At 45.1% G+C, this 27,018-nt stretch overlaps 1 long non-coding RNA gene across 1 annotated transcript; it reads right to left on the bottom strand.

Annotated features, from left to right (window-relative positions):
* Nucleotides 1-310: 310 nt before the first annotated feature.
* LOC103249330 lies at nt 311-2,408 on the bottom strand. Its single transcript, XR_503610.2, has 2 exons — nt 2,044-2,408; nt 311-581 (listed from the first exon to the last, which is right to left on the bottom strand). It is a non-coding gene; the product is annotated as an uncharacterized LOC103249330 (long non-coding RNA).
* Between the last annotated feature and the right edge of the window lie 24,610 nt (nt 2,409-27,018).

Raw genomic sequence — 27,018 nt, 5'->3', positions numbered from 1 at the left:
GCTAATTGTTTTATTTATTGTAGAGACGAGGTCTCGCCAAGTTGTCCAGGCTGGTCTTGAACCCCTGGGCTCAGGCAATCCTCTTGTGTCAGCCTCCCAGAGTGCTGGGATTACAGGCATGAGACACCATGTCTGGCTGTGGACCACTTTTCTTAGCATCGTTTCTAAACCTTTGCCGGGTCTGGAAGGTCTGGGAGGAGAGAATTCTAAGAACCAGTCATTCATATGCACATTTCTTGAAGATAAAATAAATCATTCTCTCTTCTTAGAGAGATAAATCAGTTATCTCTTCTAGGTTATTGTGGGCTAGTTTCAGTATTACAACAGTCTTTATTGAAAAACTTCAAGTATCTCATCTTGAAAAATCAGCAATCCAGGTATGAAAAATAACAGGGAATGTCCAATTTTATTTCGATATTTACACTGTAGTCAGCTTCTGCTCCTGGTGAAAGCCTTGGATTTTCCTTCTGGGGAAATTGTTCCTTTTTTGTCCTCTTTCCTTATTTGTTTGGTGTCTGGTTACCAAAACAATCATCAGGCCTTTGGATTATCTTCTTGAATTGATCGTCTAAGTCGCAGGTCTGCGTTTTACACAGGAAAGAGAAGTTAATGCAGACACATCTTGTCCTATCTCTACAAGGGAAAGACCAAACTAGCCTTCAAAATCCCACTGTTTCTTAATATATATATTTATTTATTTATTAATTTTAAGAGATGGGGGGGTCTTGATATGCTGCCCAGGCTGGTCTCAAATTCCTGGTCTCAAGTGATCTTCCTGCCTCAGCCTCCCAAGTAGCTAGGATTACAGGCATGAGCCACAGCACCTGGCTAGAATCCCACAGCTTTTCATGCCTTCTTCTCCTGCTCCTTTTTATTTTATTTTCTGAGTTGAAGTCTCACTCTGTCATCCAGACTGGAGTGCAGTGGCGGCTCCCGGCCACTGCAGCCTCGACCTGCTGGGCTCCAGCGATCCTTCCGTCTTAGCCTTCCGAGTAGCTGGAATTACAGGCACGTGCTACCATGCCTGGCTGATTTTTTTATTTATTGTAGAGATGAGGTCTCACCAAGTTGCCCAGGCAGGTCTCGAACCCGCAGACTCAGGCAATCCATCTCCTTTTTAAAAGTTGCTATAATCTTCCTACTTGAACTCCATTAGTGGCTGTCATCAGTAAACACTCTCCCCCCAAAATAAATGAGTTCATTTTTTTTTGGTTCCTGCCCAGCATTCACCTACCTTCTGGCATCAGCTCCAGATTTTCTTTGGGAAGCCATCCTTCCCTACTTTCAGTCCCTGAGGTCTTTATGGTCACCACCTGTATCTACAGGTCTCAGAGGTGACCAAGGGAATCGCTACATTTTCACAGCCATGGCAATTGGTTCATGGACGGGTCTAGATCTCATGAAACACCATGAGAATTCTGGGTCCCTCCTACCCTTCCCTACTAGATTGAATCTGAGAAGATATAAGAAGTGGACAAAACTGTCTTGCAATTTTAGGAAGAGACTGTGACAGGAACTAACATGAACGAGAACTAGACAGAAAGGGACTAGGTTGTAGTGACACTGTGAGCTCCTGTCCTAGGCCAGGCCTACAGCAAGAATTATTCTCGAATTGGTCAGACTCGGTGGCTCAGCCTGTAATCCCAGCACTTTGGGAGGCCAGGGCAAGTGAATTGTCTGAGCCCATGGGTTCAAGACCAGCCTGGGCAACTGGCCGAGACCTTGTCTCTACAATAAATCAAAAATTAGCTAGGCATGGTAGTGCCTGTAGTTCCAGCTACTCGGAGGGTGGAGACAGAAGGATTGCCAGAGCCCACCAGGTCGACACTGCGGTGGCCATGAGCATGCCACTGCACTCCAGCCTGGGTGATGGAGTAAGACTCCAACTCAAAAAAAAAAAAAAAAAAAGAATTATTCTTGAATTTTTGTTTAAGCCTGTTGGGGTTGAGTTTGCAGTTGAAAGAACAACGGAGCAACTCTGACCCTTTATCTTGGGATTTGTCACTGGGCAAATTAGTGTCCTGTGCCCACTCCATTACTCACCAGGAACAGCATCATGGTCCCCCAAAGGCAAAGCCCCTCGTTGCTGAAAAAGAAAAAAGGGGGCAGCCCCGTCACTAAGAAAGAACGTAGACTCTGGGTCTTGTTGCACAGTTGGTACATTTTGTGAGGGCCCACCATTTTATTTCTTTTTTCTTTTCTTTCCTTTTCTTGGTGTCTGTAACCAAATTTATCCCTGAGCCCAGGACACAGGAACAGGGTCCGCGAGTCACAGTGTCTTTGCAGTCACCTTCTTTCTAGTCCAGTGCCTTTCACTGGTGGGGCATGAAGGGTCAGGAAGCGGCCAGAGGGGCAGCTCCCAGAATGGCACTGAGCATGGTGAGGACACACCAGACAACAAAGGCCCTAGGTCCCGGCTTCTGTGTGCACAATTCCCCACGCACGCGAAGTTCAAACCTGCAAGCCTCCAATCCTTAGTCAGCTTTGTTATGCGTCCAATAGGACTATAACACGGCGTCGACCCCACCCTGCTCCCATGCCGCTCCTCCAATAAGAACCTAGCACAGCCCCTTCCGGCCCCTGTCAGGCTAGTAAATACAGCCCTCTCCCTGCATATCTCTCTTTCGCTCTCTCTTTCCCTCTCTCTCTGTCGCTCTCTCCCTCTCTGCAGCTCTCTCCCCGCCTTTCTCCCATTTCCCCTCTCTCTCTCTCTCCACAGACCCTTTCCCCTTTTCCCTTGTAACTGCCACTTTAATAAATCTCTTGGCCTTAAACGGGTGAGGAGTCGTTACTGGCGCCGAACTTCTTTCATTGGTGCCGTGACTCAGATCGGGTGCTCTCCCACCCTTGTGCGGGTCTATCCCCGTAGGCGGGATCCCTGACCCAGCGCTGGTGGCCACTCCAGCCCTCCCAGACCTTCCCCACCGTTTTGAACACGTGACCTGCATCCACCAGCGACCATTGGATAGGTGAGTTCCCCAGACATGGAAGCCTGAAACTTGCCCGGGATCCCTGGGGGGAACTGACTGTTGATCATCCGGCAGCCCCTCTGGCCCCAAGGTGAGGGGGAGCGCACCCCGCCTTGGCCTTCACGGCCACAGTGGACCCTGAAGGCTTCCTCTTCTCTTTCATCTCTTAAACCTTAAAACTCCCGCAGCCGCTGGGCTACAGCGGGCCCCAAGGGTCCCACGTCTGCTAACCCACAGCGGCTTCCGTAAAACTCTCTCTCTTTCTCTCCCCCCTCCCTAAGGAATCCCACAGCTGTTGGACCACAGCGGACCCCGGGGGTCCCACGTCTGCTGGCCCACAGCGGATTCTGAAGGACTCATGTGTCTGTCGGGTAACAGGGACCCTCGGAGGCTCCATGTTTGTTGCCCCACAGTAAGCCCTATTCGACTGGCAGGAATCTCGAACACGCTCCCACCTGCCACCCGGTCAAGTGCTTTCTGTCTGGTTCAAAAATCCTTGCGCTAAGTGCCTTGACCCCCTCGGTTCTCCAGGAGAACCCTGGTTGTGCCAAACCCCTGTGATGACAGGCTTTGCCACAGCCACACTTCTCAGACAGCCAACTCTTTGGGGGATGCCCTGTTTAGTCTACCTGTCTCACCATGGGAGGTTCATCATCCCTGCCGGCCAATTCCCCTCTTAAATGCCTCTTAAACAATCTCACTATCTTTTCTCTTTCCCCTGATATCAAACCCAAATGCCTAATTCGTTTCTGCATGCAAGACTAGCCAACCAAAATCAGTGGCCTATATAATTTCTGTGAGCATTCAAAACGGTGGGTAGAGATTCCCTGTGTTCAGTCTTTTTCTCTCCTCCATAAACATCCTCGCCTGTGTCTCAATTGTAACCCCTCTAACTTCCACTCTCAACTCATGCTAGCATCTACTGCTTCTCCTACAACTTCTCTATCTCCCATTATTCCACACACATGTGAGCCTCCTCCTCTAAGTTCCCCTCCCTCCACTGCAAACACTGTAAGTCCCCTCCCTTCTTCTTTTCCGTCTCAGATTTCAATCCTGCAGAGGAGCCCCCTCCTTCCTCTTCAGCTCCACCCACTTCTCCAGCAATTCAACCTCTGTGCCCTCCCATTTTCAATCACTCCCCAGTATAGCCCTCCCATAACCCAATCCAAGGCCGCACTGGTCATCCTCGCTCCCCTCCGCAAAGTAGTGGGCACAAAGGATATTGTTCAGGTGCACATCCCCTTCTCTATCTCAGACCTCTCACAAATAAAAAAAATAAAAATAAAGTCTTAGATCATACACAACTGATCCTGCCACCTCCCTCTATTTCTAACTTCAACCCAGCAGATAAACCTCCTACAGTCTGCTTTTGCTATTCCACTCACCATCAGTTTCTCCTCCTTCTCACCCTCCACCTTTATCTGAGAAGGAAGGGCTGGTGTCTCCAGCTGGATCACCTGACCCCAGTCTCCAGCCTTCTCTTTTGTCTTTGGAGGAAGGGCCAGTGCCAAAGGCCATGGTGCCTAATTCCAAACTCCAGCCTTTTCGCCCCCTCCCCTCACTGCTTGATAACCCCCTGATAGCAGCCCTACCAGCTGCAACAAGTCTTTGTTGTTTCCTTATAATAAATTTTTCTCAAGTTATACCTAAACCGGGACTATATCAACCTTCTTCCCAGACAAAACTAAAGAGAGCATGTAAATAAATCCTATTAGCTAACTACAAAAAGGTGTTAATAAACAGGCTAACTAGGACAGAATAAAAGAGGTTTTTCAAAGACCAGATAAAAATCCAACAATGTTTCTAAGTCGCCTCTCTAAAACATTGCAGCAGTTTACTAATATTGGTTTAAACTCTGTAGAGGAACAAACTCTTTTGGCTATGTATTTTATCTCCCAGTCAGCACCGGGTATTAGGCACAAACTCCAAAAATTAGAAAAGGGCCCACAAACCCCTCAATTAGAGCTATTGGACACGGCCTTTAAAATCTTTAACAACCAAAAGGAGAAAGAAATACAGGACCACCAACATAAGCGGAAAGCACTTCAGCTTTTATCTACCACTTTAACAAAAAAGTCACCACTGATAATCTTCCACCCCAGATGGTCAATAGCAGAAGGGGTACACAGCTCCCTTCCCAGGTTTGTTTCTGATGCCGTCAAAATGGGCATATGGCCAAAGACTGTCAAGCCCTGCCCACCAGTAAAACCCTGTCCCAATGCAAACAGCATGGGCATTGGGCTCATGATTGCCTCATTCGCCCAGAAGGAAGAGAGCACATGGCCCAGAGGCTTGCTGCAATTAAGGGACACCAGGCATCTTACACGATCTCAAAAGGGGATCTCTTGGGCTTGCTCCAGTCAGATTGACTCGGCCCTAACTTGGTAGCCCCAATGTCTTCAGAACAAACCATTAAACCAACCGAGCCTAGGGTGGAAATATCAGTAGCTGGTGGGGTTATATCATCTGTTATTAATACGGGGGCTACATGTCAGATCTACTTACATTTCCTGGTCCACTCCTTCCTTCACCCCTTTTGGTTGTGGGGGCACAGGGCATTATATCCAGGCCCCTCACTATGCCATTACTTCCATGTGTTCTGGGAGATAAAGTATTTCAACACTCTTTCCTTGTTAGGCCAACATGTCCAGCTCCATTATTGGGAAGGAAAACTCACACCACTGTACTTTTTGGGTGCCTTTTGTATAGCTTTGAATTTCCCTAATAGTTCCACATTGGATCCTATCTAAGCCCTTCCACTACATATAAACTTATTGCTTTGGCTAGAGCTCTGAGGTTAGGAAAAATGTAAAGAAAGTTGTAGGTGTAAGGTGTGTTTTTAGTAAGAAAGGATAAAGAAAAGATAAATAATTGTATAGGAAAGAATCTTGTATGGTACATTTAGTTCTATAATAGAATGGCTGGTTAAAGAAAGCATAGAACAAAAATCGAAGGTTTAAGCATGTCAAAGAATGGTATGAGTTTATGGAACAAGCATGTCAAAGAATGGTATGAGTTTATCGAACATGTTAGGTGAAAGTTAGTGGAAAAAAGTAAAAGAAATTGTGTAAACACTTGAGGCTATGAAAAAGATTCCATAAATTTACCATTAATATCAGTTACACTAATGCTAGGCCAACATGCTACTCGAAGGCCAGAACATGAGCTTCTTAATTAACAATCTCCAAAAAATTTTCTTCTTTAAATAACAGAGGGGAGAAAAAAGAGACAAAATTCAATTAGCCCTTCCCCCACTGTCTTTGTTGCAAAAGAGCGAGGTTTTTTCCTTTTCAAAATCGTTGCACTATGATTTTGGCTAAATAAGTAACTTTTACAATAACTACTGTGATTTTGTGTTATAACATGCTTTTAAAAACTTTAGTCAATATTACAAACCTCCATAAAACAGACAGCCAAAGTCACCCCATTTTCCTGGCTCTCAATAGTCCAACAGGGAGGCACTTGCCTCTTTCTAATTTGCGTTTTTGTTTAATAGCCCCATATATCTTTAAATTTCTCCAACAATGCTTAACTAAACTCTCAAATCAAAACCTCAACCTCCTATTACTCAATAGTTATCAACCTGTCCCAATAGAGGAGTCAACACCTTGCCCCTAAACATCACTTAATTTTTCTTTTAGATATGCTCTCTTCCAGGTTCTCTATTTACCTCCACAGTCTACTCCAAGACAGCTGGTTACTACCGCCCTCGGACCCACTGGAAGACTGGCTGGAACAAGTTGCTGTTCTACACTTAAAAGGAACCTTCATGGAACTCTCACCTGTGGAAAGCTACACCTTCAGTGCCTACTTTTGGGCCCTGCTCTGGCTGGTTCTGCACCCTTCTACCACCTTACCCCCACAATGCCCCCGACCAGCAGGAAGTAACCAGAAAGAGTAATGACGCCCCTCCCCATAAGAACAGAAAAAGTGGGAATGAAGGGTGCCAGAAGCGACAGGAGGGGTGGCTCCCAGAATGGCATGGTGAGGACACACCAGACAACAAAGGCCCTAGGTCCCGGCTTCTGTGTGCACAATTCCCCACGCGCGCGAGGTTCAAACCTGCAAGCCTCCAATCCTTAGCCAACTTTGATATGTGTCGGCCCCACCCTGCTCCCATGCTGCTCCTCCAATAAGAACCTAGCACAGCCCCTTCTGGCCCCTGTCAGGCTAGTAAATACAGCCCTCTCCCTGCATATCTCTCTCTCGGTCTCTCTCTCTCTCTCTGTCGCTCTCTCCCTCTCTGCAGCTCTCTCCCTGCCTCTCTCCCACTTCCTCACTCTCTCTCTCTCTCCACAGACCTTTTCCCTTGTAACTGCCGCTTTAATAAATCTCTTGGCCTTAAATGAGTGAGGAGTCGTTACTGGCACCGAACTTCTTTCACACAGTGGTAAAGTTCGGGGGGGTAAAGAGATGATCCCAGCTGGTCCAGTAAGGGAAAGATCTGAGACTTAGATGGAACTCTTGGGACTAGAAGCTCTCTTCGTGAATGTTGGCTCCCAGCAACTGATTTTGTACCTTACATGGAGAACCTGTCAGAGAGTGAAGCCAACAGAGAGGACAGCAGAGCTGGGACATGATCAAGGAGCATTTGAGTGACTGGAGTTAGCCATGCCTGAAACTAACCTCACCTGGTAAGCCAATAAATTGTTTTTTTGCTTAAACCAGTTTAAGTTGAGTTTTCTGTCACTTGTGACTGATGGCACAAAAGGGGCAGCAGGAAGGCCAGCTCATGTTTCCAGTAAAACCCTGTCTTGAACCCCAGGAGATCAAAGAGTTTTCATCCTTGAGAAATTGCTTTTTCCACTCATTCAACAAATATTTATTGAGCCCCTGTGAGCAGTCCTGGGAAATGTTTTTATCTCCCAAATCACAAGAGTGATTGGTACATGGTTATCAGCGGTGGTCAGGGATGGGTCTCTGAGGAGGTGAGTGATAAGTAAGACCTGAGAAAGTAGAGAAATGCACAGTGGTCTAGTAGGATAAGAGCACACCACGAGGCGTGGGCTCTGGATCCCTGCTCAGCTGCTCACCAGCCACAGGGTCTTCTCAAATAGGCACCTGGAACTCTCTGGCTGGCGCTCAGTTAAAATTGGAATATTTAATATCAGTCCTGCTGAAGCGTAGTCCTTATAAAAACAAGCCTAGTCCTTGTAAAAACAAACAAACAAAAATGATTTAAATTGTTGAAAGCAATATGTTTTTGGATGAGAGAAAACAATTAAATAAATGGACATAAGGTACTTAAACTTCTGATCAAATAGAGTAACAGAAATCAAATTCATCTTATCACCTTAAACAACTAGACAAAATATATGAAATAACCCGTGGCCAGGCTCGGTGGCTCAGCCTGTAATCCCAGCACTTTAGGAGGCCGAGGTGAGTGGATTGCCTGAGCCCGCGGGTTCGAGACCCACCTGGCCAACTTGGCGAGACCTCATCTCTACAATAAATCAAAAATTAGCTGGGCGTGGTAGCGCGCGCCTGTAGTTCCAGTTCCTTGGAAGACAGAAGGATCGCCGGAGCCCAGCAGGTCTAGGCTGTGGTGATCGGGAGTGGCCACTGCACTCCAGTCTGGGCGACAGAGTGAGACTCCAACTCAAAAAAAAAAAAAAAAAAGAAATAACTCGTACACCCATGTTCACAACAACATTATTTACAACAGCTAGAACTGAGAAGATGGCTGGGCTTGGTGGCTCAGCCTATAATCACAGCACTATGGGAGGCCAAGGCGAGCGGATTGCCTGAACCTGTGGGTTTGAGACCAGCCTGGGCAACTTGGCGAGACCTCATCTCTACAATAAAAAAAAAAAAAATTAGCCAGGGGTGGTAGCATGCTCCTGTAGTTCCAGCTACTTTGAAGACTGAGGCAGAAGAATCACCAGAGCCCAACAGATTGAAGCTGGGGTGGCCGTGAGTGTGCCACTGCACTTCAGTCTGGGCGACAGAGTGAGACTCCATCTCAGAAAAGAAAAAAAAAAAAAGAAACCTAGAAGAAACCCAAGTGTTCAGTGATAGATTTATGGATAAGCAAAATGTAGTTATCATTTAGCCTTAAAAAGGAAGGAAATTCTGACATGTACTACAACATGGGTGAAGCTTGAGGACATTATGCTAAGTGAAATAAGCCAGTCACAAAATAAAAAAATACTGCCTGATTCTACTTATCTGAGGTGGTTAGAGTAGTCAAATTCATAAGACAAAAAGTAGAAAGCAGGACAGTGGTAGCCAGGGACTGCAGTGGGGAGGAAATAGGGAGACAGTATTTATGGGCACAAAGCTTTAGTTTTATAAGATGAGAAGCTTATGGAGATGGATGGTGAGGATGACTGCACAGCAACATGAAGTATTATTACCACTGCACTGACACTTCACAATGGTTAAGATGGCAAATTTTAGGCTATGTATATCTCACCACAATAAAAACAGTGGTACCCAGACATTAGGTTAAAGGCAGTGCAGGATCTCTGAGAAAGAAGAAACAAAGGAGCCCTTCAGTTCTGCCAGCTTGCACGTGAAGAGGGTTTCCAGGCTGCAGTGCAGGAAAGGTCATCCCAGGAAGGCCCCAGTGGTCTCTGAGTTGAAGAGATAGAGCTGGAAGTTTGGAGAAGGGAATGGAGCTGGAGTTTGCAGGGCAGAGTATCACAGAAGAGAGATCTGCACGGAGAGGACTCTGGAGAGGCTCCCTTCAGTACTCGGCAGAGGACTGAGTGGTATATACGTGTGAGGGGACAATCCAAGAGAAATCCAAGAGAAAGAGCTACTAAAAATAACCAGGCAGAACAATTCCCAGAGCTTATAGAGAACTTGGAACAGTGTACATGTCCAGCAACCAGAATGGAGAAACCGCGTAATGTATAGGGCTTCAGGGAGAGTACTCAGAAAGGTATTGCCTCACTAATAAGGCATTAATGCATTAGCTCTACACTAAAGACTGGTCTGATATAGCCCAACAAAGCTCAAAACTAGTCTCAGCAGGATCAGACTGTATCCAAGTAACTTAAATGAGTTTCAAAACAAAGTTCATAAACATTTAAAGAAATACAAAAAAATCCAGCTCACAACATTCTAAGATTTATAACATCTGACATTCCGTCAAAAATTGTCAGATACACAGGTCAAACGCAGTGACTCATGCCTGTAATCCCAGCACTCTGAAGGGAGGTCAGAGGGTGAAGGCCGAGGTGGGAGGATCGCTTGAACCCAGGAGTTTGAGACCAGCCTAGATAACATAGTGAGACCTAGTCTTTACGAAAAGGTCAGAAAGTTAGCTGGATGTGGTAGTGCACATCTGTAGTCCCAGCTACTTGGGAGGCTGTGGCAGAAGGATTGCCTGAGCCTAGAAGGTCAAGTCTGCGGTGAGCCGTGATCGTACCACTGCCCTCCAGTCTGGGTGACAGAGTAAGACCTCAACTCAAAAAATTATTAGCAAACGATTAAAAACGGTCAGACACACAGAGTCAGGAAAATACAACCCACGATGCAAAAAGAAATCAATCTATAGAAACATACCTAGAAATTACACAGATGATATAATGGTAGACAGGGATGTCAAAACAGCTACTATACATGTACTCTGTATGTTCAAGAAGGCAGAAGAAAGCATGAGCATGTTAAGGACAAGAATGGAAAAATATTGAAAGACCCAAATTGAACTTCTAGAGGTGAAAATACAACATTTAAGATGGAAAATGCATGGGAAGGAATTAAAATTGACATGAAGGAAGTGAGGCATGTCATAGTTTAGGGTACTGTGTGAAGATGGAATGAAATCAAACTGTCGGGTATGGAAGGGTGGAATTGAAAGTAGAGCAGCAGCTAATTCCATCCCACAGTTCATTTGACAGAAGTCTTTTTTCAGGTCATAATCTACACAGCTGTAAACAATGGCTTAGTCTAAATCATTGCAAGTAAAGGAAAAGGAATATCACTGCATCATGAACTAGTGCTTCCTGAAAGACCCGTGGATGGAACCACTATTCAGCTGCTTCTAAGAATCAGCAGAAAACCCAGCAGCTAGTTGCTCCTTCCTCCCTCTCTTCCTCCATCACAATTTCCATTTCCCTCTGCTCTTCACTCTACCATCATCTAGAAGTTAACTTCACATTGTTCAAAGGCAATCAGAGGCACTGGTCCTCTGACACACAGAGCTGTGGTTCACCAGAAGACAGGATCCCACACAGAAGCTACTGCCAAGATTAAATGCTGAAACAACACAACCAGGAACTGTATAATGCAGATCCCTGTTTAATGAGAATCTATGGTTAAAGAAAAAGAGTAAGTATAAAAATCTGTGCTGCTACTGGTCCCTCAGCAGCAGCACCAGGAGGTTGCTCAGAATCTACCTAGAAAATCTACTTATTTCACATTTGCCAAGAAGATGCCCTTGTTATGATTCTATTCAACCTAGGAACCCCAGGGAATATTCAGAACCCTAGAGACAGAAACAATATAAAGATAGTCATTTCTCTCTGAAACAATTTGTATTTTCATATCTTTGATGCAAAGTCTAATACTCAAATCAATAGGCCAATGGAGATTCAGCTAGCGCAAGTTTAATAAGGAAAATAGTTAAAAAAAAAAAAAAAGATTTGGAAAGCTAGAGATATTACCTGCAACTGTGTTAGACTGTGGAGGTGGGGTTAAATTGGCTCTTCTTTTTTTTCCCCAGAGTAATGAAACAGAGAAGCTAAATCTCCACGTTGATTAGAATCATATAGAAAAGGGAGCTTCTGGCTGTCTTCTGCTCCCTCTTCCCTTCCTACCCTTGCCCCAATCAATACAGCAGTTTTTATCTTCAGAAAGCTCAACTTTCTGACTATTTTTTGCAATTTAGGCTTTCTCAAGCCTGGACTGGTTTTGTAATCAGGCAAATCCACTTCCAAATTAGAGGTATGGGTTTTGAAAATCCAAAGCAAAGTCCTATCCCAGAAGGAGGGTGGGCAATATGGGCAAAAACAAAATCCACAAAACAGTAAAACCTCACTGAGTTGAGAAGAACCAGAGCTTGGGCAGCAGGTAGAGGCTTGTTCCTGCAGAGCTTTTTCCTCATCTTGTGACTGTGTCTTCCCCTCATTGGTGCCATGGTTTCCCTGATGCCAAGGTCAAGCTCATTTCATCAAAACAATGGCCTATGACACCTTTAGGAATAAGAAGTGTAGCTATGAAGTTTCCATATTAATGTTTTGATTGGTGCAACTGTGTTCTAGGCTATATCAACGCAATACATACCCATTGAATACCTACTATGTACCAGGCAATGTTCTAGGCCCTGGAGATACAGCACTATAGATTTGCTATAGACTATGTGAACACTGTAGACTTACTCATGGAACTTATATTCTGGTAGGCGAAAGCCGAAAATAAACAAATAAGTAAGGTAATATCAGATAGTAAAAATGCTTATAAGAAGAAGCTCTTGTAGGAACTCATGGGATTTTATTGAAAAAATGGTGATCAGAAACAATAGCTCTGATTTATGTTTTAGAAAAATCTTTCTGCCACCACATGGATAGCGGACTGTTGGGATAGGGTGGCCTGAAGGCATGGTAGCAGAGAAGACAATTAGAAGGCTACAGCTGTAGTCCAGGCAAGGGCTGATGAACACTTCAGCCAGGGTGGAAGCAGAGTGAGAGTGAGAAATGATTAGAACTGTGGCATGGTTTGGCAGTAGAGTTAATGAGACCAGTGGACGTGTATGGTAGGGAGAAATACAAAGAGAGAATTTGGAGATAGCTCTCAGGTTTTGACTTGAGCACTTGGTTAATTGTATGTCTTTCCTACTCCTGAGATGAGGAAGACAGGAGAGAAGTCAAGAGTCCTGTCTTGAATGTCCAATGTTTGAGATCTTTATTTGATACCTGAGAGGCGATATCAGGAAGACCTTTGGATGTAGGAGTCAGGAGATTAGTTGCAGGGACCTAAATCTCTGGACCAGCTTTCTAAGCATCTAGCCCTGCATTCTCTGAATGCCACTCTTTCAGTCAGCTCACTGTTCAAGTATTCAGCAAACATCCATTGAGTCCACTGTGCTCTGGGACCTAGGCTCAGTGCTAAGTTACAATGAAGTGAACAAGGCTTGAGATGCAACTTGTTACCGAGGACAGGATATGCAGCCCTGGATCCCTGGTATGTAATAGCACCACCTAGATTTTGTTTTTCCTCCTGAGTGGCCATCCCAGCAATACTCTACTTATGTATTCCAAGGGTTTCCCAGTTTGGTGTTCCAGAAACCCACTTGGGAAAGGATCTTCTTAAAGATTAATTACTCCAATCTCCTCTGAGTGTCTGCCTAGACCAGGCTGATTACCTCCAGTGATGTGATATCAGTGCTCTTTGAAGTGTTTGATAGGTCTCTAGAACTGAGATTTTCAGGAAGAAACAGAAGACACAGGGTTGCATTGCCTTTTGAGGCTAAGTGGTAAATCCTGGACTATAAGCAGCCAGGAGGTCTTTAAGGGTGCTATGGAGGGTCTGCAGAAGAGCATCACGCTGCCCCCAGAGGCTTGAGTGTGGCAGCCCTATTCACTCTGCCCAGCCCACAACTAGAAACTTATGGCCCCAACTGCAGTGTTTCTGGAAGAGGACAGAATGCACAACTTCAGAGTGAAGATAATTTTACTCATATTCCCAGGTGTCTGCCGAGATGGATCTTGGTTAAGATGTATTATTCTTCTGAGACTGACAGAGTCAGAGACAACACTCACAAGCTTTATTTATGGACTTGCTTCTCTTTATGGCTAGAAAGAAACAGTCCAATACTCATTCTTCCCTAGATGTGGATAAGGAAAGTCAATACTTGGGCTTCCCCCTTTGGTTCTGAGAAGGCCTGCCTGGGCCTGTTCCTGTCTTACTCATGAGGTGTCAGCTGCTTCCCCCTCCCCCACATACTTACTCCCTCCTGCTGTCATGTCTCAGCTCTCCTGAGTCATCCAAGCTTTAATTTGGGCTAATCTCCACTCCTGACTCAGGTAGGTGTGGTAGTGATAAATCAAAATGAGGACACAGCTGTCAGTAATAAAACAAGAGAGACTTGTCAGTATAATCTACTTTATTAGCAGCAAGTCACAGGGAAGTCTCCAGCAGCCTCTCTCACTCCGCCCTTTTCCTTGATACTTCCTCTTAGTCTCCATGAAGTTGCCAGCAAAGCAGATGCAACCAAGCTGGGGCTAAATTAGTGACTAGGAGGAGGAAGTGGGGAGGCTATGTGGCGCCCCCAGGGAACAACCACAAATACTGCTGTGATCAGGGCTAGTGGAACAGTCACAAATACTGCTGTGATGGGGTTAATGGGAGGAAGGGAGATAGTAGCTTGGCTGCTTCAGGTCAGGTTCTGAGGGTCTTCTCCCACTGTGGATAGGGGAGACTATATGATTTAAAGGTACAGTTTATAACTTCTAGAATTCTGGAACTGGAGGGGATAGAAAACTCCATCTATGCCAACTCTTTGTCTTGGGTCAGGGAAAGAGCTTTAACAAACCCACCTCAGACCAGAGGAAGAGTGTGCACCACACAACAGTGACCTGGATACCTGGTGGCTTTGCAGCTCCTGATTCCAGACTTTGCTGAGACCTGGCCATGCCACTTGCCCTAAGATCTAATATGTGTCCTCATAATATTTCTTCCCTTTTCTGCTGTAGCTTGAGTAGTTTTCTGTTTCCTGAGACCAAGGCAGTCTTAATTAGGAGAGTGTATGAAAGCACAGCATTTTGCAACATGCACATACTGAATGAGTCTCCAATTTGCATTTTCTCTGATCCTCAGAGCTGTACAGATAACTGCCATGCTGACATCTTCACTTGGGGTTCTACAAGCCCCTCAACTCAACAGCAATTGTATTGTAACATTAGAGAGAACTAAAATCTTCCTGAATGACATCCCATTCCCAATCCTGTCCTTAGAAGCTAGCCAGTGATTGGTAGTTGGTTTGTATGAAACTAGATCTTTTAAAACACTTTTGCAATATGCACACACACATATAGAGACAGATGCATAGATATATGTATGTGTGGTTTTGTTTACTTAAATAGTATTATAGTCTATATATCTCTTGGCAGCTCATTCTTTTCCTGCTCAAGATGTCTTAGCCATTTTTCCACATCAGAATATTTATTTCACTCTTTTAAACTGCTGTGTAGTATTCCACAGGCTGGATGTACCATAATTAATTTAGTTAGTCCTTAATTACAGGGTTTTTAAGTTGTATTCCACTTTTTTTTTCCAATTACAGACAGTACTTCCCAGAACTTCCTTGTGAAGATATATGCCAGGGCTCCTTAGGGACAAGCATTGACAGCTGGATTTGCAACTCCCAAGGAATGGGGTAACTTCTATCCTCCTTGCCCATCATCTGGTCCAAGGAACCCATGGGTCTTCCAAATGATCACCAACACTGGCTGGTGTCCTTGCTTTGCCTTCCAAACCTGCCTCCTCTTGTCAGTTATACTGGCTTCTCTCTCCTTCAGACTCCCTGCCTAGATGGTCACCATTACAATTCCTCAGTGCCCACCCCACTAGCTTAATCTTGGCCCTAGCAATCTTCTTCCATCCTCTGCTAGAGAAACCTACTGAGACTGTAGTTCTGAGAATGTAAATAACCCCTGAAAAGGTTGTCCATTGCTTAATTGAAGACTCTTCAGTGCCAAATGGGAAAGTTTAAACTCCTCACTGCAGTATGCAAAGGCTTTGGGGGCTATCTTGGTCTATTTTCTGCAGCTGTAAAACAATACCTGAAACTAGGTAATTCATAATGAAGAGAAATTTATTGGCCCATGGAGGTTGGGAAGTCTAAGATTGAGGGTCTGGCATCTGGTTAGGGCATTCTTGCTGTATCATACCATGAACAAAGGGCAAAAAAGAGTGCAAGAGAGTTCAAGAGCTCAAATTAGCAATCTTAAGCATTTTTATAATGGGCATTAATCCATTTATGAGGGGGGAGAGCCTTTGTGACCTAAACACTCCCCATTAGGCCCTACCACCCAACATTGCCACATTGGGGATTAAGTTTCCAACACATGAATACCTGGGACACATTTAAACCATAGCAGTGGCCCAAGCCTGGCTTTCCAAGCTAGACAGTTTCTCTATCACTTCTGCTGTCATTGTCTAAAAACAGGGAGCTGGTTATAGGTCTTCACTCCCTCAGAATCTGCTATTTATTGACTCTTGACTTTTGCTCATGTTGTGCTTTCTGCTTAGAACACAGTGGTCCTTTCCCTTCCTCAGATTAACTCCTATGCATCCTGTAAGGCTCAGGTCAGGTGCTACCTCATCCAGAAAACTGTCTCCAAAGCAAGATTAGGTGCCCATCATGTGCTCTTGAAGCACACTCTGTCTTTTTAGCACTGCTTTTCTCACCTGTATTTTAATTATTCGTACTGTGGTATCTGCTTCCTCAACATACTGTAAACTCTGTGAGGGTGAGCACTTGTTTTCAGCCACCTCTGTGACTGCAGGACAAAGCCTCTTGATTCATGTACTTTTGAGAGGTCTGGCCTTACCTCCCATCTCAAGGAGGTTGCAGTGTGACCCAGCCTTAAGTCGGTCAGTAGGAATGGACATGACATTCAGGACATTTGTTCAAACTATTCAGGAAGAAAGGATCTCTTTTCAGTTGCACTTGGCATTGTGAAGATAGAACTCTGGGGAGGTTGCAGCCACCTTGACACCTTTAGGAGTTAGCCCATGTGAGGATGGGAGCCAAGAGAAGGAAAGAATGAGCACTGAGTCCTTACAGCACCATATGAACTCCACAGTGTAGCCATCTGTACTCTACTGGACTTCACCTTTGTGTAAACCAATCAATTTATTTTCATTTTAAGCAGATCTGAACTGTGTTTCTGTCACTTACAACTGAAATAGTTCAGTGGATGTGCAAAGAAAGGGCACGAATGTCTCATGTCCCTGTGGGGTCCCCTTCTTCATGCAATGGAATTGACAGTGTAACCCACAGGGTCTTGCAGAAGTGACTGTGTATTGTTTCCAAGGCTAGGCCATAAGAAACCTTGCAGCTCCCACTTTGCTTCCTCTGTGTATGCCAGTTCCCGCATTGTGAAGACAATCAGTCCTATGGAGGGGTCCGTGTGGGGAAGAACTGAGACTTCCACCAAATTGCCAGCCACGTGAGAGAGAAACCACAGATCCCTAGCATCAATCAAGCCTTCAGGAGGCTGCAGCCTCAGGAGACACTCCAAGTCAGGCAAATCCCTGACCCACAGAAACTGTGAGAGGTAATAAATCATTATTGCTGTTTGAAATCACTAAGTTTTGGGTAATTTATTACACAGCATTAGATTACCATTTCACCTCCCCAATCTGTTGACCCAACCCTCAAAACTCCTGAACCTCTAAATGAGACCAGAATTTACCCAGTTTTTGGAGTCAAAAAATTAAAAAAACATAAGAGTCAGCCTTGAATCTTGTTTTCCCTCACAATCCAAATCCAGTTCAAGCATTAATCATGTTGGCTTTGCCTCCAGAATTCATCCTGAATCCAACAATTTCTTTCCACTCCCACCTCTATAATCCTAGCCCAGCAGTCAAGCTTTCTAAACTGATGCAGTGGTCTCTGAACTGGTCTCTCAGCTTTGCTCTTAAACCCATGTAAAAGAACCTTTTTGAAGTCAGAATGATCTTATTAAAATACACAGCAGATCCTATCACACCCCTGTTTGAAACTCTCCAATGGCTTCTCAACCCATTTAGAATAAAATCCCAACTCCGTACTTGAGATTAAGGCCCTGCACACCCTCTCCACTCCCTTACTGAACCCTCTGCTATCAGTTGGCTGAAGCCCAGCTGGCCTTCCCTACCCCTCAGGCATGTACGTGTTGTTGTGAAAAGGGTCTTGTACCTGTACCACTCCTTCTCCAGGACTTCACATGGCTGTCCCTCAGGGTTCAGGTCTCAAATGTCACTACCCCAGAAAGTCATCACTGACCTACTTCAGTAACCTGATTCTCCTTTTTATCAATGGACTTTATTTAATATCTTTTCCTTGCTGTTTATCCTCACCTAAAACAATAGAATTTTTCCCTTCCCCACCTCTCACTGAAATATAAACCCCATGAGGGCAGAGGCCTTGTCTCCTAATTCACTGCAATGATCTTATTACCTAGGTCAGTGTTTCGTATGTAGTAGTTGTCCAGTAACTTTTGTTGTCTGAACAGCTGATCAGCATTTCATAGAATAGACTTTGGGAACTAACTGAGCCAAGTCATCTCAAAGGTCTGTTGCAGCTATTAAAATGAAGCTTTTTCTTGAACCCTCTGCTATCAACTGTGCTGAAGCCCAGCTGGCCTTCCCTACCCCTCAGGCATGCACGTGTTGTTGTGAAAAGGGTCTTGTACCTGTACCACTCCTTCTCCTGATTCTTTTCTTCTTTTTACCTGATATACATCATATGAAAGGAAGAAAAGAATCAACCTGATTCTTTTCTTCTTTTTAAAGTGCCTGATATACATCATATGAAAGGAAGAAAGAATATCTTCTCTTTATAAGTAGACTTCTCTTACCAACTAGACAAGGCATCCATGGCTTAGGTAGGGCTGCGTGGCGTGCTGGAAGCTACACGGCCAGTCTGTGCCAGGTCTGAGAATTTGAATTCACTCTGCCAAGGCTGAGAAGCTTTGAGGTGGAGGAGAGGACAAACACCAGGGTTGGAAGAGTCTAATTATCTACGAAAGTGAAATCACTGTGAAGTTGATGAAGCCCTGGAGTCCTCAAATGAGCTAGTCCTTTCTGGGGCCCTGGGAGAGGCACTAGTAATGGGTTCGCATGCTCAGATGTTTTCACAACTTGCAAAAGTAAGACATTTGAATGGCATCAGTTAAAACTGTTTCTTTCCCCTGCCATGTGCTCTTGTCAGGCTGTGTTGGAGAACTGTGGGCATTTGGGAATCTGACTAAGAAGAGGCTGTGTTGGAGTTACATCTAGCATGAGTATGGTGGAACATAGCTACTTAGTTTTCTATGGATCTGATGTAGAGTTAAGCTACTGCAAGTCGTGATGTAGAAATGGCTTCCAGGATTATTTCTCCTGGCTCCCTTTGTATCATGACATGACAATACAAAGTCAGAGGTTACATCACAAGATGAAAGTGCCCAACAATGTTCACGCCCAGAAATGTGATGAAATGTACAGGAAATGTACAAAGCTAAAAGCTAGTCTGTGGCCCTTGGCTCTGATCCTCAGATGTGCACAATGGGAAATGAAGGAGCTGGTTTCCACTGATGCCTCATCAAGATGGAAGCTTTCTTTGGCAAAGGAATCTTTCCAATTTCTCTATAGAAAAATGACATTACTGGATGTGGTAGCACGTGCCTGTAGTTCTGGCTACTTGGAAGGCTGAAGCAGAAGGATGACCTGAGCCCAATAGGTCGACACTGGAGTGGCTGTGAGTGTGCCACTGCATTCCAGCCTGGGCAACGGAGTGTGACTCCAACTCAAAAAAAAAAGAAAAATGACATTACGTAATTATTGTCATGTAAAGAGACAATCAAAGAGTATGACTCCTAAACATATAATTTAAAAAATTTTAGTAGTGTGTCAGCAATTAATTACTAAAAATGTTTGTCTTTGGATTTTTTGATGTTTTTGGTGCTTGCCAATTTTTCAGTTTTTATTCATTATAATTTCTTTATTTTGCTTAAAAGCAATATTTACTTTTATTTCTTAATTTGTGTTGTTTTTTTCTTAAAGAGGATCCTGCACTTGTACAAGCTTCTGCACAGAGCCCACACCCACACCCGATGATCAGTAGGAACTTGGTGTGATGAGGGGTCTGTAGGGGCAGTCAAAGCATCTGAGAGTTCCAGGTGCTATCCTGGCCAAGAGGTCCATGCTGGCCAAAGAGAGAGGAGCCCTTCTTTGCAGGGACACGAACAGTGGCCATCCGGCCATCCCCTCCTCCAGCACGAAATCCTCATTCCCTCCAGCTCTTATTTTGGGCTGAAGACCAAATGATTTCCTGTGTTTTTTGTTTATCAGCTCTCTATTATTGTGATGGGAAGAGCAACCCACTCAATAAAGCAAGGTAAACTCCCACAAACCCACACACGACTTTGAGGGTACAGGCCCGATTTTATTTCCCAATTAACAAGTCATTCTCAGACAATTGAACTATTTGCCTGTCATTCCATTTGGATTTGTGGGCAAACAGATCATCCGTGGGCTTCCGGCAATAGCTCCATGGAGGGGAAGGGGATCTGCAGGGGCCCGCCTGGTAACCATCACTTTTCTCATCAGTGTGCTTCCCTCTCTGCCCCCTTTGATCTGTCTGTACAGAGTTAGCAGGCTTGCAGGACTACCTGTTTTCAGGCTGCCAAGGCAGCCTGGGTCAAGCCTTGGGGATGCCCCTGTCCTCTGTGACTTCACAGCTCTCTCCTTTCCTCTTGTTCCACCTGCCAGTGCCAAGGTTTTCCTTGGGAAGGCAGCCCCTATTCAGGCAGAGAACACAAAGACAACCTCCTCATGGTGAACAGACCAAGCATCCTGACCTGCCTTTTCCAGAACCTTCTTAAGTGGGCTGGATATTAAAGTTCAGGGATTCCCATGAGAGAACAAAAGACATTACACATTCCCAGAAAGTGTGTGGATGTGCCCAACCACTTAAGTTGTCCTTTTCCCCATCAAAACGACTTGCTGTCACCAGCTCTGCATTTGGTCAATCACCCAAGCCTGGGCCTGTGTCTCCCCAGGGAAGTGATAGGAGCAGCCTGAGGTCTTGTAAGGGTGGTTCTTATGCCAAAACTGGCCAGCAGGTATGCTTTAAGTGCTCTGCACAATGCTGTGTCTTGTTTTATTGTTGTCGTTGTTTTGTTTGTTTGTTTGTTTTGAAATGGAGTCTCACGCTGTCTCCCAGGCTAGAGTGCAGTGGCACACTCACGGCCACTCCAACATCGACCTGCTGGGCTCCGGAGATCCTTCTGCCTCAGCCTTCCAAGTAGCCTGAACTACAGGCGTGCGCTACCACGCCTAGCTTATTTTTATTTATTTATTGTAGAGACGAGGTCTTGCCAAGTTGCCCGGGCTGGTCTCTAACTCGCGGGCTCAGGCAATCCACTCTCCTCGGCCTCCCAAAGTGCTGAGATTACAGGCTGAGCCACCGAGCCCAGCCTGTCTTGTTTTCATATTTGAATTAGTCACCTACCCTTTAAAAATTGGGAGAGTCATCATTTTTAAAATGTAGATTTCAGACTTTTTCTGAAAAATTCAAAAGATCTGTCATTATTGGGTATACATTCCCTTATGGCAACAGTTAGCTCAAGAAGAGGAGCAGCTGCCTTCGAGAGATGGGACACGGGCCTTTCAGTTGATCACCATCCCCACCACTTCCCATTGTTCTACCCAGCTCATCTCACTCATGTAGGTTATTTGCATGGCTCCTGAAGGCATGTACGCTTGTGATGATGGCCTTTTTTTGTTTAATACACTGTGATTTTAATTCCGGATTTTATTCCCCTGAATATTATTAGCTCCACGGGTGCTTATTAGTCCCTATTGTGTTTTTGGTCATTTTCTAAGCACTAAAGAATGCACAAATTGAGTAAAAGACATGGCCCCCACCCTTATAGAATTTAGAGTTTAGTTCCAAGGACATTGGGACTGGCCCAGATGAGAAGTCATGACACTGAAGGCCTTCCTACCCAGTGAGGGGAAATGAGACCAGTATAAATGCCCCCTCTGCTTGTCCTTATATAACCACAGGACTAACATTTATGTGGCACCTGACAGTTTTCGGGACGCTTTTCTATCTGTTAAATCTTTGAGTCCTGACCACGACCTAGAGAATTTTGCTCACAGATGCCAGCTGACTTGCTGACGTTCTCTACAGGTTGTTTTTAACACTCAGCACAAACACAGCCAGACATCATTTTAAAACTTGGCACCTGCCATTTGGAATGCTTGGAGTACTGTGATCACCACAATCTTTGACCTGGTCTTTGTGCCCCAGGAAACAGGCCTGGTCCACAGCCTAAAGAGACACTGAAGAGTTGTCTCTGTCAAAGACTAGAACACCCCCCCACTCCGCCTTGTTTTCTGCACAACACCTGCCTCTTAACTCCCTGTTTCTTCCCATGTCTGCTTGTATCACCAACCAGCACTGGGAAGGGTAAAAGCCAACCTCAGTCTTCTCAGCTTCCTGGGGTCCAGTGAGCATTCAGCTTGGCAAGCCCTTCCTGACTGCTGGTCTGTGTAGGGACACTTACATTGCACTTGTGTGTTAGACTGACCAGAGAATATGTGCCTAGGGCCATTTTGCATGAGAGTCTTCCAGTTCCACAGAAATAATAAAAAGGATCCTAACCAACAGTGGGAGACACAGGGGTCAGAGCATATAGCTTTGAAAGTCCCTCTTGCTCTGAGGACAGGACCCTGAGTTTTCTTTCCAGGCTTCACGCCAAGGGTCATAAGCCTGTCCAACCTCGCTGGCTGTGCTGCGAAAGCATGAGTGGTGGTGGTGATTGATGGGGCCTGACAGGCAGCCAAGGACACCACAGCCTGGCTCCTATCATCATGGACATGCATGATGCTCCTTTTGTAACAAGTTTCTCCCTCGTTGAAAGTAATCAATCTCTCTGACCTCAGTGACAGGTTGTTGGGATTGTTTCCTTTGGCTTTGGCATAAAGAGGAAATGTAAATCCAACGTAATCTGGAGAGGAAGGAATACATCAGATCTGAAGGTTGGGATTGTTCTAGCTGGGTGGGACCGTGAAGGGCCCAAGTTTACTCAACTGGTGAATGGCATGGCTAAACCCGAGTGAGGGCCCTTGGACTCCAAATCACGTGCCGCTTTTTGTACCCTGTGATTTCATTCTTCACTGAGATCTGTGTGCTGCCCATCTCCGCTTAGTTCCTGGGATCACCTTCACTGCTGCCCACTGAGTTGCCTTCATCAGTGGCCTAACAAGCAGTTCTTTCTCTTCTGTCTCCTCATCTGAACTGATGGGTGCCATCTAGGGCTGCACTCCGACGTACTCCCAAGGCTGATGGCTAAAGCTGACCGCAAAGCCTTTACTCATACAGAGTCACAGTTTTCCAAATCCTTTCTCACCTTTTCCACATAATAGGGGCTAGAACACAAGTCAGAGATGGAATGAGACAAGGTAAGGCAGGGAGGTTTCATCAAGCCAGGGAGGGGACAGCAGAAGATGCAAAGGAGACACAAAGCCTGAGCTCTCACCCAGTGCCTGACACCTGGTAGGTACTCAATGTCTTCTTGTTAAATAGGTGAACAAATGAATGAATGAATGAATGGAGACCTGAGGTGTAAAACCTCAGATGAAATGCTGGGAGGACCACCAAGTCCAGTGAATGGTATAGTGGGAGCAAAAGAGACTGAACAAAACAGGGTCAGTGTGGAGAGATGGTGCCTGCAGCGGCCCAGCATCCATGTTCCCTTCTCTGTAACAGATCTTGGATTTCTTTCAGAGAAATCAACCTCCTCCTCATTGCATGTAGTTTTGGTGGGAATGCCGATCAAAGTCCTCCTGGCAAAGGGCCAGGGAAATTACAACCAGGCCCGTTAGTCCCTCTCTTTCAAGAGAATTTGAACCTTGAGCAGAGGGACACAAGGACCAAAAAACACTGGTCCATGATTCATGCCAGATGCCATTGTTTCTTTACCCACCAGAACCAGCCTGATTCTGTTTCCTGCAAGCTTGTTGTCAAACTCTTCCCATGAGCAATTCTATATCCTTGTAAGTTTTTTTTTTTTTTTTTTGTAATTTACATGAGCCAGAGTGATTTCTGTCACTGGCAACCTGATAATCCTAAATTATACAAGATCAAAGGTCAAGAAGTCTACGGTGTCTTAGGCATTTCCCCAGATATCTCCCTAGAAATTGAGGCTTGCTGTATGCTTGCTGGTGGGCTAATGTGCAGTGAATCTGTCCAGTTTTTAAGACCTGGAGACACTGGACACCACTAAGTCTCTCCCCAGTGTTGCTTAAAAATGCTGAGTCTGCAGAGTGGGGACAGCCATTGAGAGCTCTCTTCTGGACATCTCTGTCTCTGTTCTCAGACCCACTGGGACCCAGCTTTCCTAAAAGTGGGCATGGGACACTCAGGGGGCAGCACTGATAGAACATACATTTCTTCAGCACAATGAACACAATTAGAAATTTTCCTTTTGCTTCTACCAAAGACTGACAGCCCACCCAACAGGGCATGCAGGTTGGTATAAGAAGCTACTTGACAGATTTCTCCAGGAAGTTCTCTCTCTGGCTCTCTCTTTATCAAGTAAAATCCTCCCACACCCTAGTCAGACAGTCTTTTTAAAGAGCATCCCTGCTTCCTTGTCCCACTCTAAGCAGCTCTGAAGTCTCATTTGAGAGAATGAGAAAGACTGAGACAGACAGGGAAAGGAGGAGAAAGGGAGGGAAGAACTGAGAGGAGAAGGTGACAGAGGAAGAGAGTGAAATTCTGAGAGTCACATCAGGTCTCTTTGATGATGGACTGGGCAGGAAGGGCACTGGAGATGTGATTCAGCTGGACAGGGAAGCGCGGACAGCTCGCCTAATGAGCTGAAGTCATTAGTAGAGTCTTAGAATCATGAGGCACATTTATTTGGTTTTTGGGTTTCTAAGGCCAGAGACCTGTCCCAGTCCTCAAAGAGGTTACACAGGATTAATGTCAGGATATAGGGTAGAGTAGGCAGAGCTGGTTGGCTTCATCCCAGGACCTGGAACAGGTGGGGGTGGTAGAGGGCACTTCTAGCACCTGGACCTCTTCTAGCATCATTCCCTCCCTGCGACCACCCTTGACTTCGTCGTACCAGTGCCTCTCGCCCCCCCCCCATTGACTCACCTACACTTCTTGGTTCTCACTGTGTCCACTGCTGCCACCTCTCACCTCCTTTTGTCTTTTTCCCTTCATGCCTCCGCTTCTTCCTGTGTGGTTATTCATCTCACCCCACCTCCTTTTACTGACTCCTCGATCTCTATAACTCAAGTTCAAAGTTCTCAAAAGAAAGGATATAATAGGTTGGTCCATCGCCCCATAGTCTAGGAAGCCCTGAGCAGCAGAACTTATGCACCAGACTTTTCTAAGTTTTGCTAGCCTGCCTGGGGATTGGCTGACCCCAGGCTGATACAACCAGCTTTTGGGTGCTGGATAACTGGAGGACAGTTTGAACACTCAAAGAAAGCTGCTCATCTGAGATGTCAGAACCTTTACAGACCAAGAGGATCAGTCGGACAAAGTCTCTCACATAAATCCAGTTTTGTAGATGAGACAAGAGGGAATGCCTGGGCTGGAACTTCTGCTTGATGCAGGCAGATAATGAGGAGAGACTGCCCACTCAGGCTTCGTGCCTGAGGCCTCCCACATCTTTGGACACTATCTCCTCACTTTACAATGGGATAACAATAGCCCTGACCACATGGGATTGCGGTAAAATTAAGATCATGCATGGATGGTCCTACTAGGTGTCACCTGCTACAAGGATTCCAAATGGCTAGCTTCTAAAAAATTATTTTAGCTGCATGAAAATAACTTTATTTAAAATTTGAGATATTTATTAAGATGATCGCTACTATAATCCAGTCCCTTCTCCCAGAAGAACTAATCTGAGCAGAGTGAAAAGTGGCTCAGAAAACCACTCTGCCAAGAAGACAAGCCTCAGTCTGCCATTCTGCCCCTCCCTTTGATTACCCTGACAAATTCTCCCAGGCTAGGGACATGTGGAAAATGTTACAGCAAGACTCACATTGAGAAGTATTAATCCTGCCCCTTCAACTGTTGCAAAGCAGTGCTTTCTCTCCTGAATCGCCCAAAGCCAAGCTGGCCGACCTCTGAGGTAGGGCCTTTCTACTACAATGACAACAGTATTCCCCAGAGAAGCAGCAGCCTCAGGCCATATAAAAGGCACAATTTGGGGGGCCATTCACCTTCTGCTGGGCTAAGCGTGTTCTCTCTTCACTTGTGCCTTGACCAGAAGATGGCAGCCATTGTGTGCCAGGAGGTGGGGATAGGCGGATAGACAGAAGGAAGACCAGAAGCAAAGTGGAGGGATGTGGTGGTGGCAGAGTTGCCAGAAGTCCTGAGGATATTATGATGTGGAGGGTGACCAGTTTGCTCCTTTCCCAACATAATTGGAGGTCTTCATTTAGGAAGATGAGTTTAGATTCTTTATTCCCAATCCTAACTCTCCCCAAAGAACAAAATCTTCCTCAAAATGTTCTCTTGTAATTTGAATGTTTCTAGCATAAATAAAAGACAAATATTTAAGGTGATAGGTATCTCAATTCACTGATTTGATCTTTACAAATTACATGAATGCATTAAATTATCACATGCATCCCCAAAATATGTACAGCTATTATGTATCAATTAAAAAAAAACAATTTAAGAAATGGTCTTTCACCTGCACGCATATGTTTTTTGCAGCCAAAATTCACAATTGCAAAAATGTGGAACCAACCTAAATGCCTATCAACTGATCAGTAAATAAGAATGTCATTCAGTCATAAAAAGAGTGAAATAATGTTTTTTGCAGTGACTTGGATGGAATTGGAGAACATATCCTAAGTGAACTAATGCAGGAACGGAAAACCAAACATGGTGTGTTGTCACTTAAAAGTGGGTGCCAAACTAAGGATCTGTAAAGGCATCAGATAGAATAATAGGCATTGGAGACTCAGAAGTGGGTGCTGGGAAGGGGTGGAGGGATGAACAATCACCTATTGGATACAGTGTGCACAGTTGGGTGGTGGGATCTCCTTTAGCCCAGATTCCTCATTGCTCTACCGTGTGTCCACGTAACCAAAAACTATGTGTGCCCACTAACTACTGAAATAAAAAATAAAAAGGTCTTTTATGAAAACTAGTTGGCCTCCTTTTTTACCCTTTCTTCTTTCTTTCTTTTTTTTGGGGGTTGGAGTCTCACTCTGTCACCCAGACTGGAGTGCCGCAGCCTCGACCTGCTGGGCTCAGGCAATCCTTCCGCCTCAGCCTTCCAAGTAGCCGGAATTACAGGCGTGTGCTACCACGCCCGGCTGATTTTTTGATTTATTGTAGAGATGAGGTCTCGCTGCCCAGGTGGGTCTC

The sequence above is a fragment of the Carlito syrichta genome, unplaced genomic scaffold, assembly GCF_000164805.1.
Source record: "Carlito syrichta isolate Samal-C Ts95f unplaced genomic scaffold, Tarsius_syrichta-2.0.1 Scaffold119723, whole genome shotgun sequence".
Classification (NCBI taxonomy): Eukaryota; Metazoa; Chordata; class Mammalia; order Primates; family Tarsiidae; genus Carlito; species Carlito syrichta.
This window is presented reverse-complemented; position numbering and strand designations above follow the sequence as displayed.